At 39.6% G+C, this 14,359-nt stretch overlaps 1 protein-coding gene across 6 annotated transcripts in view; it reads right to left on the bottom strand.

Moving 5' to 3' along the window:
• Window positions 1-13,973, bottom strand: part of GALNT13 (polypeptide N-acetylgalactosaminyltransferase 13) — a 233,083-nt gene extending 219,110 nt beyond the window's left edge. For 2 of the 6 annotated variants that reach the window (XM_034425248.3, XM_034425267.3), the window contains exon 1: window positions 8,988-9,385. The gene's annotated coding sequence lies outside the window, so the exon portion shown is untranslated. Of the gene's footprint in view, window positions 1-8,645; window positions 8,808-8,987; window positions 9,386-13,861 lie in introns of those variants that run through there. The other 4 variants (XM_087881889.1, XM_087881887.1, XM_087881892.1 and 1 more) reach the window with 4 other exon arrangements.
• Between the last annotated feature and the right edge of the window lie 386 nt (window positions 13,974-14,359).

Below are 14,359 nucleotides of genomic sequence, written 5' to 3'. Positions count from 1 at the left end.
GGAACTACATACAAATAAGTTTATAATCCATCAACCTGAGTATGTATTAAAAAATTTGACTTCAGAAAATGCAGTATTAAGAGTTGTATTATCCCATGTATGATGTTTGCGATAAGCACACAACTTCCTTTCATATTCCTTCATAGCCAAATAAAACACACCTGCATCCGTGAAGAACTGGCTATTCCTACAAAAGCATTAGATAATTACATAATTTAACTTCCCAGGATGGTTCTTTGTCATCCTGACAATAGACATTTTCCCCTCACAAAATTCCAGCAGGAAATGTTGCTTTCATAATCCATACTATGGAACATTTTGCCATGATATAGACAGACTTCAACATCCCCTAGCTGATGGGTTTATTGATTATTTATTTAAAACATGTATATAGCTGCCCATATAACAAACTCTGGGCATTTCCCAATCAAAATAAAAAACATATTAAAACTATTAAAATCAAGCGCATAAATACAAAAAAACTGAAGACAATCTAGCTTTGATATGCATTCACCTCATCTTATTAGAGCCTGTGGAACTCAATGGGATTTAAGCAGCCCATTGAAAAGTGGAACTCCATCCTTTGCAGTCAAAGTGTCATATGTCTTTCAAGTCTATAAGGTGAGGCTTTAAAATGTAGCCAACAGTTTGACATAGCTTGCTGAAAAGATATTTTCAAGCAACCAAGATTTTAAAGCCTATCTCTATGTTAGATTTGATTCTGTGTTATACAGAACAAATCATATTTTCTCCAAAGTTTAGGAAAATTTTTCCAATCAAGTTCATAAAACTAAATCAGAGGGTTTTTAGAAAAAGAATGGGTTGTATGTAGAATGATTAAACAACCACATTCAAATAGAAAATATGAATTTTGCTTTTACAAACAAGATAGTAGGTACTTGGTTTATATTACTTGCAATGCCGTAACTTTAGTTGTCAGTTTTAAATCTAGTCTCTCAAAAATAGTTTGCACAGACACTTAACAGTAGTGTCTACAGTTATATTTCTATTTCATTGCCATATGTTCCTTGATTAGCAAGGAATAAATGCATAGAAAGCAGGTTTACCTCGAATGCGTAATGAGGGCATTCTGAAGGTCAAGAAATTTCAATTTTCTTGATTCAGAACTATTCATTTGACACATAGAAGCTGCACACTCCACTAGGAGTATATAGTCATTAATTCTGCATTTTTCCCACTAGAGTGAATTAGCTGTGCTTACACATGCATTCAGACTCAGCAGAGATCAGCTTACAAAGCAGACCTACAAGCCTGGGAGAAAAAAAAGACATGGTTGCTTTAAGAATTCAAATGGAAGTGCTTTGCATGCATCCCCACATTCCAAATCACTTCTTTCAAAGATTTGCACAAACTTACACTTTACTTATGTATAAAATATTTAAAGCCAGCTCATTCTCTATTGGTTATGAATCAGGAAAAAAAATTGCTTAGTTTTTATAATCCCAGCTGAAAGTTACAGATACTTACATACTAGAAAATAACTACTTCTGATCAAAATGCAACAGTCAATGTCATAATGCAACGTAATATTTAGGATTAAAATGGGAGGACAGAGAAAGAGAGGCAAAAAGCCAGAATGTGACTTCTTCCAATTTCTCATGCGTTATAGTCAAGGAACTAAGTGTTGCTAGATGACTTTCAAGAACTGGCTGATAATCAGACATACAGGTAGTCTTTGTTTAATGAGCAGTTGTTTAGCAAACATTCAAAGTTACAACAGATCTCCACAGAGCAATTTACAACCAGCATATTCCTCTCACAATTACATGGGTGAATTTTGGGCATTTAGCAACCAGCCGTTTGCAGCATCCTACAGTCACAATGCAATGGTTTTCTGCAGTTTTTGTCAGTTTCCACCATTTACTTCCTGTTTCCGGCAAAAAGAAAAAGGAAAAAAAAAAACCCACTGAAGAAAATGGGTTTAGTAAAACAACTGCTGCAAAAATCAGGTGTGGTTGCATAGTGACCCATGTAACAACCACAACTTATGACTGTAATTCCAAGATCAATACAACTGCCTGTATTGACCTGTTCTGCTAACTCAGAAACATCATGTTTCTTTTTTTAAAAAAAACTGGAAAAAGAGTATTTAAACCTTTCAATTTATCATTTGTGTTCTTTGAATATACATGGCACAACACTGAAAGATTATTCTTTCTAATCTATATACAGCTATCATTCTCTGAGAGACAGAGACAGATCTCTGCTGCATGAGCCGCTTTGCTGAACAGCAACAGGGACAAGGGCTACTCTGCTTCTCCCAAAGTAAATCAGATCCTTAGGAGGCCCTCGAGTTCTATCAAAATTTTTGCTTTCCCCATTGTTTGGGGTCCCTCTTCCTTGTATAGCAGGCATGCATTGATTGTTGCAATAAACATGGTTCTTCTCTTCCATAATATACCCCGTACTTCTGAATTTTCTATGATACTTTCATCTAGCAGTTGATTTTAGATTTTGGCACTTTATCATCCCACCCACCCCCCAATACATCCCTATCTCTCTATCTGCCTCTGTCTCTCAGAGAATGATTGGCACAGGTCTGTTTTATATATATACTAACTACTGGTAACAGTAACTCATAGACTTATATACTACTCTATAGTGCTTTTCAGCAGGGGTCCCCAACCTTGACCACTTTACGACTTGTGGACTTCAACTCCCAGAACTCCTCAGCCAGCCATGCTAGCTGAGGAATTCTGGGAATTGAAGTCCACAAGTCGTAAAGTGGCCAAAGTTGGAGACCCCTGCTTTACAGCACTCTCTGAGTGGTTTACAACATCTGCATATTGGCCCCATCCTTCTGAAGTTGGTAAAATGGTCCTCATTTTACCAACTCCGGAAGGATGAAAGGCTGAATCAACCTTGAGCCGGCCAGAATTGAACTCCTGGCAGTTGGCAGAATTTAGCCTGCAATATTGCATTCTAACTACTGGGCCATCACGGCTCTTGATACATTCTATACATTCTAATCCCCAAGGGGCGGGGGGGAAGCATATGATTAAGCCATTGATATATTGTATGAGAATAACTTGGCCAAAACCATGCTAAATGTTCTTTGTACCATTTGAGATAGAAGTCAAACTACAAGTCTTTAAAATATTTCAGACTTGCATATGTTAATCTTTTTCAACATACTTTTTTATGTAGACACAAATCTGTACAGTGATTAGATTAGCCCACGATCCTAATAGTGACAACAAATCAAGGAAATTGGGGCTTTTCTGATGCCAAATTTCAACAAGCAGTATCTGTCAAGAGTCTGTCCTCTATACAACTGTTATGATTCAGAAATCCTGCTTTGAGCACATGCATCTGGGCAGTGTAATCTCTTAAGTAGCAGATCAAGGATTTAAAATAGGAGCCTTTTAAGCAGCAGTGAAGGCTTGTGGGAGGCAGGAAAGGGAAGCCACACGGTAGCAGCAATAATTACCACAATCTTTCCTTTGCTTAAATAAGTGAGACAAAATATTCTGTTTTATCAGTGAATTTAAACAAGTGCTTTATTTATTTATTGGCTTCTGCAATAACAGGACTAGATTCTTCCATGTAGAGGTTCAATTACCTTTAAGGTAATTTTAATCTATTACCAGTTCACTAAATGTTGAGAGCTTTTTCTAAAAGGTTGCAAACAAAATAGCTGATATACTAAGATGCTTGCTGCCAAACACACAAGTTAAACTTTCCAGTTACATCTGAATACATAAATCCTGAAACTGTTTCAATCAGTACTGTGAAGGTATGAAAGATCATTCATACATATATTTCTATAATAGTTTAGTGACAGCAAAGAAATCCATTCAGCAGTCACCCACTTATATCACAAAAGAGAAAATATTTGCAAAAATAAATGAGTTACATATATATACTTTATCATGAATACATTCACTTTTAAATGATTGCAGTACTCCAGGATAAAATATAGCTCATGTTAAATTAATAACAGCAAAATTAAATTAAATTACATGGAAGAGATTGTTTGCATTCAAACTTAAGTCAATTAATTAATAATTCAAATAATTATTAATCAATATTCCCCCCCTTTTCTAACAGGAGTTTATTCTGATCATGGGTCCTCTTAATCTTTTTTTTTTCCTCGTTAATATTTTCAAGCAACTAAAAACACCTCGATATCCAACTTCTCTCTATTCTACAACAGAAAAATGTATGATAGTTCTAGTTGGATGATTCTGCTTTTCAAAACCATATGTCCAACACAAATATTCATTTGAAAACCATATTTATGACTAATTAACAAAAGAGTATAATAGCATAATGATTAAAAATAGAAAATAATGTAACATTTTTAAAAGCCGCTTTAATGTGGCAATTCAAATTCCATATGGAGAAGCTAAAGCCATCATAGTTGAGAGCGCATACCACTATGAATTTCAAATGGGCCTGCAATTGTAATATTCTGGATAGTGACTGAACAGGAAAATGGGATTTTTCTGATTGCCTAATAGTATTAGATGGATAAGTATATCCACAGAAACTCTAATCCAAACTGGGGTAAGTGACTACAGGTAGTCCTCAACTTACAACAGTTCATTTAGTGACCATCCAAAGTTAAAACGGCACTGAAAAAAGTGACATATGACCATGTTTCACAGTTACGACCTTTGCAGCATCCCCATGATCATGTGATCAAAATTCAGACGCTTGGCAACTGGTTCTTACTTATGACCATTGCTGTGTCCCAAGGACACGTGATCACCTTTTGCAACCTTCTGACCAGCAAAGTCAATGGGGAAGCCAGATTCACTTAACAACCAGGTTACTAACTTATCCACTGCAGTTATTCGCTTAACAACTGTGGCAAGAAAGGTCATAAAACAGGGCAACACTCATTTGACAAATGTCTCACTTAACAACAGAAATTTTGGGCTCATTTGTGGTCATACGTCGAGGACTACCTGTATTGACTCCTGGGAACTGTTTGGATTAGTCCCTGCAAATTTTCTTGGCAAAATTATGGAAATGATTTGACGTTGCTTTCTTCCTCAGGCAGAGAGCATGAGTGATTGGCCAATGTCACCCAACTGGCTTGAGATCTAAGGAAGGACTAGAACCCTCAGTCTCCCACTTTCTCACCTGGTCCCTTAAGCATTACACCAAACTGGCTCTTAATGCAAATCAGTCCATTCATATAAGAACCCAACATGACCTCATGTGCCATCTCAAGACCAAAGTGAATTGTTTCTTAGGACTGTAGCTCCATCCTTATATTATGCTTAACACCTGTATAAGGTTCTTTAAATACAGAAGGCTGACTGAGGTTATAAAATATTTAAAGGTAAACCTTAGAAATACATTCACCACACACACCAGAAAGATTAACTCTATCTTAAGCCTTGAACAATGTGCCTCTGTATATAAGCTTGGACGAGAACTGAACCAAATATTAAATCAGACATCTTGGTTTCTGAAGCAATTACACAGACATCATAATATGATGCAATAAAGTATTGAATTAGTTTATTGAAAAATATGTCTCTGAGTTCAGGGTAACGTATCATTGAATAATAGTGGTGTTATCTTCTAATAATTGTGTTTAGAACTGCAAAGAGAATATTTGTTTAAAAGATATAAAAGCATTGAAGTCAGGTGTTATGCTGACTTCAGAAACTATGGAACTGTTTGCAACTGTCTTCTATCAAAGCATCATTTCCTACATTGCAGTACATTCTCCAGAATTCTTGTAACTCACAACTTCCATCAACCTTCCCCCTACTTGCATACAGGTAGTCCTTGACTTACGAGTTCATTTAGTGACCATTTGAAGTTACAACAGCACTGAAAAAAGTGACTTATAACCATTTTTCACACTTTCAATTGTGCAGCATCCCCACAGTCACATGATCAAAATTCAGACACTTGGCCACTGACTCATATTTATGAGTGTCCTGAGGTCATATGTTCACCTTTTGTGGCCTTCTGACAAGCAAAGTCAGTGGGGAAGCCAGATTCACTTAACAACCGGGTTACTAATTTAGCAACTGCAGCGATTCACTTAACTGTGGCAAGAAAAATAAAATGAGGCAAAGTTCACTTAACAACTGTCTCACCTAGCAACAGAAATGTTGGGCTCAATTGTGGTCATAGGTTGAGGACTACCTGGTTGGAATTAAAGCAATCATCATTCAATATGGGCCCCCAATAGCAATCGTAAGTCCTTCTTTATCCCTGTCCTGAACAAACTGAAACCCTGGACTATTAGACTTCAAAATCAAAAACATTGCACTCCAACAGATATTGCTCTCAGATGGAAAATAACTACTCATGAGGAGCAAAGTTCTCTTTGCTAACGTATTCTTCCCTGGAATATTCATTAACTGTACAGATATTCCTGGAGATATGACAAGGATCACAAATTATGTTTGTAAGAATGCCCCCAACCCTCCAGTTAACATAGAAAATAATCTCCAATACAGGATCTCAGGTGCATTCTCAAGAGACTTAATTAAGATGTTATCCTAAACAAATTATATAGTATACCATTCTCATTACCAGCTTTATTTTGCTACACTCATTCTTGTCACGGCATTTCTTTTTCCTAGACCAGAAGCAGTCTCAACTATACGTATTACATATAAATCTAGATGATGTGTTTGATCTTAATGTCTTTCTGCTATATAAGCATACATTTAAAAACAAAACAAAAACACATAGCCTTACTTACTTAATAAGTCAAAAAAGTGAGACCTTAAAGTAATATGCAATCAAGTACATAATCCTGCTTTACAACTAGGTTCTGGGGGGTGGGAGGAAGCAATTTCATGGCTGCTCTCTCCTGTGAGACCATCACTCGGCATAGAGTCCATATAGTTACTAGCAGCCTGTAGTCAAAATATTGAAATGCCTCCTTTTAGTATTATGGCCAATAGGTAAATACGTCATCTTAAATTGTATCGTTTCCGAATACTGATTTACAAAAATGTTTTGCTGGATCTCATATTCTTAAGAGCTCATTTAAGCAATGTCAATCGCCTTCAAAATTACTTTATTCTGTATTTAAAATTCAGCCTGATAGATTTGAATAATTACAGGCATTTTGCTCCTGTTATATAGGACTGAGAAGAAAACCTACCGACAGAAACACACCCTGTTTTTATACCTATTTCCTCATTAAGGGGATATATGTAAGACTGCAGCTTAACTACCTGATTTTTCCATATTTACTCAGAAGTTTCCATGAAGTTTATAGGCACACTTACTTGTAAAGAAGACTCACTATTAGCTTTGAGCAAATATACATAGAAATCCCAAGAATACCTAAGCATGAAGATCTACTAAAATTTGAATGTATTTGCTGGATGGAGTGACATACTGTATCCAATTCATGGATCCAACTGCATCTCTTTTATACACAATATTGATTTGATTCCAAAATCTTTGCAAAATGTATACAGCCCCGTTTCTCTGAATATAATTCACTTTGGGGTTAAGATTTTGCATGCTTTATAAATAGCTGTACTTAGGAGCACAATGGACCTTAGCTGCATTATCCCATAGAAACTGGGAAGTAGAAGATTTGGGGGGGGGAGAAAGGGGGGGACTGGATGCAAAGATTTTAAGGGATCAAGGGGCAACCAAAATAGTAAATTTCAAAATCCAAAAAAATATAGCTCAAATACGTTGGCAAAGAGAGAAATGGAAATTCTGGACAGGCATCAATACTGTAATGGTGTTTGCTTACTATCCAGGGAAAGGAGTTAAGATGTGTTCAAGGACACCAGTGCACTATTCCCCACTGACTTCTGACATTAAAAACAAAAAAACCAGAATCCAGTGGCTGGACCATACAGAAAATCCTCAGCAGCCCCCCAATTTAAGGATTCCCCTCTATCCAGTATTTTCCTCCTCGTTTTTAAAGAGGAACCATGATGCGAAGGAGAGCCATGTGAGTGAGACAAATTCCTCCGCAGTAGCAATCTCCCAGCGAGAAAGCAAAGGAAGGAACATTAAGTGCTTAAGCCTCTCTTGATCCTTTCATCCGCCCACCCGGTCCTGAGTCCATGATCCGCAGCCAAGCCAGCAAGACAATCGGCACCAGCTGTGGGCTAAAGCAGCAGTAGGCTTTGCCCTCAAGCCACAACCCTCCAGAGAGATGAAATTGAAAGGAGAGAGACTCTTCCCGGCCACCTTTCCAAGCACTGTGATCGCGTCTTTTAGGTGACAAGAGACCGAGAGAGAGAGAGAGAGAGAGAGAGAAGCACGGAGTCCCGTGCGAAACCTTACTGCGTACTTCGTTGAGTCTGGGGAAAAGACCAGCCTTTGCTATATAGCTCCCTCGGCCTTAAAGAAAGCGAAGGCGCCAAGCTTCAGCCAAGCTTTTTAAGGAGAGGGGCCGTTTCGTACCAGCAAGCAGATTCATTTCGTTTAAAAAGAAAAGAAAAATGAAGTGATCGCGCCCGCTCTTTCTTCTTCTTCTTCTTCTTCTCCTCCTGCCTTCCAAAACAGCTGCCCCAACCCTGCCTCCGGGATAGCTACTCCTCATTAACCGGTTCACACTCAAAACACACACACACACACACACACCCCACCGACTGAAGCCTCCCAACACACCCGGGGCTCCCCAAAAAAAAAAAAAGCCAAAAAAAAAAAAAGCCGAGCCAGAAAGTTACCGCTGCTCCACCGGCCTTGCGCGCCACTGCAAACCACAGCTGGGGAGCCCGGGTGATGCCGCGCAAAAATGCTTTCTCGCAACCGGGGATCGCGCGCTGCTGCCGCCGCCGCCGCCAGACGTGGGGCAGACGCGCTGGCCAAAGTTGCGGGTTGCCTCCCCTTTCTCAACGCGCTCGCCCTGCCAACACCCCTCCGTCAGAGCCCACCTCCGACACGTAGACGGACCCTGCGCGGGCAGTGCTACTTCTCTCCTTCCACCAGCCTTTTTTGCCTTGGGAGATGCGCCGGCAATCGGTAGCTCTCGCCTCTCTCTCCCCCGCCGCCCTTTTTTGCGGCTTTACCTGCCAAGAAGTCAGCTCGCCTCGCCGTCGCGCTGCCGCCTCTGGAGGGAAAGCCCGGCTCTCCTCTCCCGCTGGATCCCTCGATTAAAAAGGACACGCCTGACGGGGGGAGATTTCCAGCGCGGCCAGAGGAGGCTTCTTCATCTCGCGGATTCCTCGGCCCGCTTTCTGCTCCGCTGCTCGGGGTTGGGGTGGACCGGAGTGGGGAGGTGCTTCGCTTCCCTTCTTCTCCGGGATAAAACGAAAGCACCGTCCACACCTCGGCGGCCGGTGCTGCTGCTGCTGCTGTTGCCGCTGCCGGGGCTGTTACTAATAATATCAAGCCACGGCACAGGAGCGAGGCAAGCTCGGCTAAGTCACGCCCCTTTCCCTCCGGCTCCGCCTCTAAAAATCGCCCAGGGGATTGGCTGGAGCTGGGCTGGAGCCTTTACGTAATCGACCCCCCCCCCTCTCTCTCTCTCTCTCTCTCTCTCCGCCCAGGGAAGTGAGGCAGCAAATGGGTTGCGCGCGGCGGGTTACGCCTTCTGCGCCCTCCTCCGCCAGCAAAGGAGGCCGAGCCCGCCTTCTCCTTCGGGCTGCTGGGAGCGTTTACGTAACCGGCCCGCCCTTCTAGCTCTTTTGAGCTGCTTTGGTGTGCCTGGACCATAGAGTCTCCAGGGGGGAGGAAAAAAAATCAAACAAATGGGGGTGGGGGGGGGAGAGAGAGCGCGTCTCCTTTTGTCCCTTTCGCGTACAACCCCGTCGATGTGACGCTGCCTTTCTTGCTTGCTTAAAATGGGATCTGCTTCTTTAATGACTCGGAGATCTATAGTTTTGCCGCGGGATGCATGGCTCTAGGAAGGCGTGTGCACGCTGCATGGTATACAGGGCCATTTCCCCTTTGGTTTCACGGGAGGAAATGTCATTCTGCCCTGCTGTGGAAGGACCTGGCTTTTGGTTTCCCTCCCTTCCCCGTAGGATTGGATCGTAGCGCAGGACGAGCGGCTTAAAAAAAATAATAATAATTTGGAAACTGAAGGATTGCTTCTGAACGCAACAAACAAACCCAAGCTTTCTGCGCCTGCTCCTCGGCAGTTAATCCCAGAGGCTTTTTTCAGTAAGATTTAATTGCAATAATTACACGTGTATAGCAACTTTCCACTGGCTGATGGCCTCCGGGGGATCCTGGAACTACATTTGCCATCAACCCAAACAATATAGCCGATTGCTAAGAACAATGAATTTTGTCCTGAGGGCAGGTGGCTGGAGACATGTGTTTTATAGGTAGAGGTAAAAAGACTCTTACGACTGTGTGGATGCATCCATAGCGTTCTCCCGTCAATCATAAAGAAGTGCTCTAAATTGTCTTACCGAGTGTTTCAGTTCCCCAAACTTGTACAACAGTGTATCATGGTTGATTCTTCCTCTGGCTCTTGTTCCTTTTTCGCTTGCCGCCAGTGTAAAAACCTCTGTCTGAAAAAGTTTTGACCTGCTGTGAACATAATTAATGTGATATCCTTGTTGGAATAACGGGGGTGGGTAGATAAATTCACAGAGATAACTGTCAGCCGATGATCAATGCCCTAATCCTAACCCATTTGGCGGGGAAGAAAAAGAGTGAGGCAGCTGAAATAAGCAGATGTAATCGATTGGTGAGCATAACTTGCTGGCAAGCAAAAAGGGAACAAGAGCTTCCCTTGTAACCCTAATTAGCTTTTTGAGGCGAGGCATGATGGGCAAATGCTTCTGGGTTCCTTAAGTAAGAAACCCCTTCACACATCCATGCAGTTTTGCTGGCAATGCTATAGAAATTGTTTGCCACTTCCTTCCAAAGGTTTTGGGACCCTCCATCAAGTCTACAACCCTGACATCTCCTGGTGCTTTCTCAAGGATTAATCAAGACTGACCCTGCCTACCTGCCAAAGACAGACAGCATTGGCCAATGCTGCCACCTGCTGAGATCGTTCATTTTAGTTAATTAAAATTAATATGAGTGTTTTCTCTACAAAGCTTGGAAGAAATAGCAAGCTGGGGCAATGCTAATATTAAACGAGTCAGGATCAGATTGTACAACCAGAGGCATTTCTCACTCTTACCAACAAATGAAAAAAAAAATTAAATTACATATAAAAAGTAATCAAGATGAAGAGATCACCACCATGGTGGTGTTGGAAAAGGAATAGAAATGAAAAAATTGAGGATAGTTCTAATGCCCTACCTATCTCACTGTTCTTGTTTGTGCAAGTCATCCTCATATCAGAGTAGATTTTTTAAAAATAAAAGTTTCAGGATTTTTTTTTTTAAAAAAAAATCTTGCAGCAATAGCATTAGCTTCATAAAAGAGGTGGGGTTTTTTTGACACCTCACAAGCCATATTGGTGGCTGCAGCAATAAGGGCAGGTTTTGCACTATTACAGGAATATTAGCCATCGTGGCAAAAAGAGTGATGGGTATTAATCAGATTCTGCCCTGAATCAATTCATCAAGTGATAAATTAGAAACTGCGCAAGCATTAACTGTAGTCCCCACGGAATACTACATAAAGATTTTGAAAAATAGAATAATAGTTTGATAGAAACTGTATACTTTTCTGATTTACTTTTAAATGCTTTTTTCACCATTTTTTTTCAAAATGGCAGCCTTCCTAAAGTGGCTTTCAGTGTAGAATATAGCTATTCAGTATCAATAACAGGGTCCTATAACTGTAGATCCACTTTAAGCACATTTAAGAGGTTTAAAAATTAAATGAGTATTATTCATATTAACACAGAAATCGGTCCCATGGAGTGCAATAAACCTTAGTCCCTAGTAAGTAACCATTCAATTAGAGTTACTGACTTACTGTTCCATTCAAGTGGAGTACTTAGAATGCAGGAGGAACACCCAAAGTTTAATTGCAGTTAAGCTGCCAGCCAATACGCTAATGCCTTCCCTTTTCCATGAGGTAGAGGAAAAAACCAGACAACACTGCAAAAAGGCCAAGCTTGTTGGAAAAAAAATATTGCAATGGTTAATTTCCTCCATTTATTTAAACAGGTTGATCTTCTTTATGGATTGTAGGTCATTTTTTCCTACCAAACAAAATACAGATGTTTGCTTTCCACATCCATAAACATCTGAAGCGTTATACAGAGGTGACAGATCCAACAAAAGATAATATCATTTGTTATCTTTGGGATGTAGTCACTTGGATTGGTTCCTAGGGTTGCAAAGTATTATGATTCCAGATTAAGTATTACCATATCGGTGCCAGTTGCTAAATGATCACCAAACATAGGTAGATCTAAAATTCATTATCTAGTTTATATTTAGTAAAATATGCCCTAGCTCACAATCATATTGAGACACATCTGTGGGTTCTATTTGAATGCAAACATTCAGAGCAGTATATAAGGCATTGTGTTTGAATGCACCTACAGATATATCATGAGAATCATTTTTAGTTTTAGTTTTCAACAGTAGGGCATTGTAGCTATATAAAATAAAATTATAAAGATAGAGTAGCAGAACATAAATTATTCTAAATTTTAGTCCTGCCTTAGTCATGAAAACCAACTGAGGTATTTTGGGCCAGTCACTCTTTCTAGGAAAAAGGCTGGGCAAACCACTTCCAAAAATGTTGTCATATTGTCAAAGAGAAGGAAGAGAGAGAGAGAGATGCATCCTGGGGATAATATTCATGTTGTGTTCTTCCTAGGATGTGTTCTGAACTATAGAATATATTTGATTCAGTCTAGATTAATGATCTTCACTTAAGAACAGCTATAGAATAAAATGTAATCTTAAATGCCTGCATACTATGGAAAGGAATTTTAGAGGCTACATACTCAGTTTTATAAAACTTTGTCAACAGAGTTTTTAAAAAAGATTCTTTGCTGAAAATATCACATAAGTATTTTTTTTTCAGCTGCAAAGTTTCAGTTAATCAGTTTTATATACTGTATACAAATCCAAAGTATTTGTTTGTACCGTACTACGGTAGTACAGAATATGCTTATATTTTGTTTGCTTACACTTTGTGCTTTTTCTGGTGATAGAGAGTGGGTGGGTGTCTCCAATAATTTATTCTCATAACAACCCTGAGAGGTAGATTACCCTAAAAGGGAGCGATTGGCCTAAAGTCATCTAGCAATTTTTGTGGTTAAGTGGCAGCCTGGACATGAATCTCTCCATTTGGAGTCCCAACACAAAAAACAATGTTTCTAATTCAGATGATAAACTCTCATCACATTCTTTTTTTTTTATCCTACAAAGATGAAAGTATACATTAGAAGATTGAAGTAACCTTGTATTGTAATATTTTAATGAAATGTATTCCTCCAATGTCCCTTGCACAAATCTTATACTTTTTTTTTTTTTTTAAAGCAAGACCAGACACTCAGTCTACCGTTTTAACGCTGCTGCGGCTATGCGCAATGATAAACTACATACTTTGGGCAGTAATCCAGTTCTTCCAAGACTACAGTCTTTTTTTTTCCAAGACACTCAGAGAATACTATCTAGTTTGTGTGATTTATCGCAATATAATATCTTAGCTATTTTCTTAGGCTCTTCAGTGTTGTACCTCTCACCTTTACTGTCTCTGAAGTATAAATCCAGAATATAAATGTTGAGGGATGGGAGAAGGAAAAAGAAGAGGAAACTAATATAATGTACAATGAGATTAAAAGATGAGTTTAAATAGTGGCCTGCTTTCTTGGGTTCTTTTACCTTTCTGTTTTAGAATCTCTTTCCATCACCCAAACCCTTGGGTACTTCATAATCTGTGGGTTTTGCTAAATGTTTCAGTATCAGAGAAAAAGGTAATGCGGCCCCAAATTGTTTAAAGTAGAAGGTTTAAAAGTACAGCCAGAAATCAACATTTGTCCCCCATGTCTATAGAGAATCTTAATCACCCAGCTCATGGTTGTCCCAAGGTGCTTTTCCAAAAGGCAACTGGATTTTCTTGGGGTTTTTTTCCTTTAAAATGTTTCGCTTCTCATCCAAGAAGCTTCTTCAGTTCAGAACTTAGAATGACCTTAGATTCCGTGCAGCACACAATGGCAGAGAGAATGGTATGCTTTTTCTGAGTGGAAGGCAAAGGAAGCCCATCATCTGTCATTTAATCTTCACAAGTAACTACTGCAACAAGAGTTAAGGATCAAACCCAATTACAACCTTCAAAGAGAAAGAAAATACAAATGTAGATCTGAAGTGAAAAACTCCAATAACCAATCAGAATGCATAGTATTTTCTCTTGGCAGTTATTGGACACCAGATGTATACCTAAGTCTCTTCCATAACATGATTCTCTCATGGGGTCTGATCAGAATGATCCCTCCCTCCCCAATTGAAGGTCACAAAGTATCAAACAGACACAAGGATTTTAGTAGTTTACCACATGACAGCATCAA

The sequence above is a fragment of the Pantherophis guttatus genome, chromosome 1, assembly GCF_059756535.1.
Source record: "Pantherophis guttatus breed Tessera chromosome 1, ASM5975653v1, whole genome shotgun sequence".
NCBI lineage: Eukaryota > Metazoa > Chordata > Lepidosauria > Squamata > Colubridae > Pantherophis > Pantherophis guttatus.
Note: the sequence above shows the minus strand (reverse complement) of the source record. Positions and strands in the feature narration are given on the sequence as shown.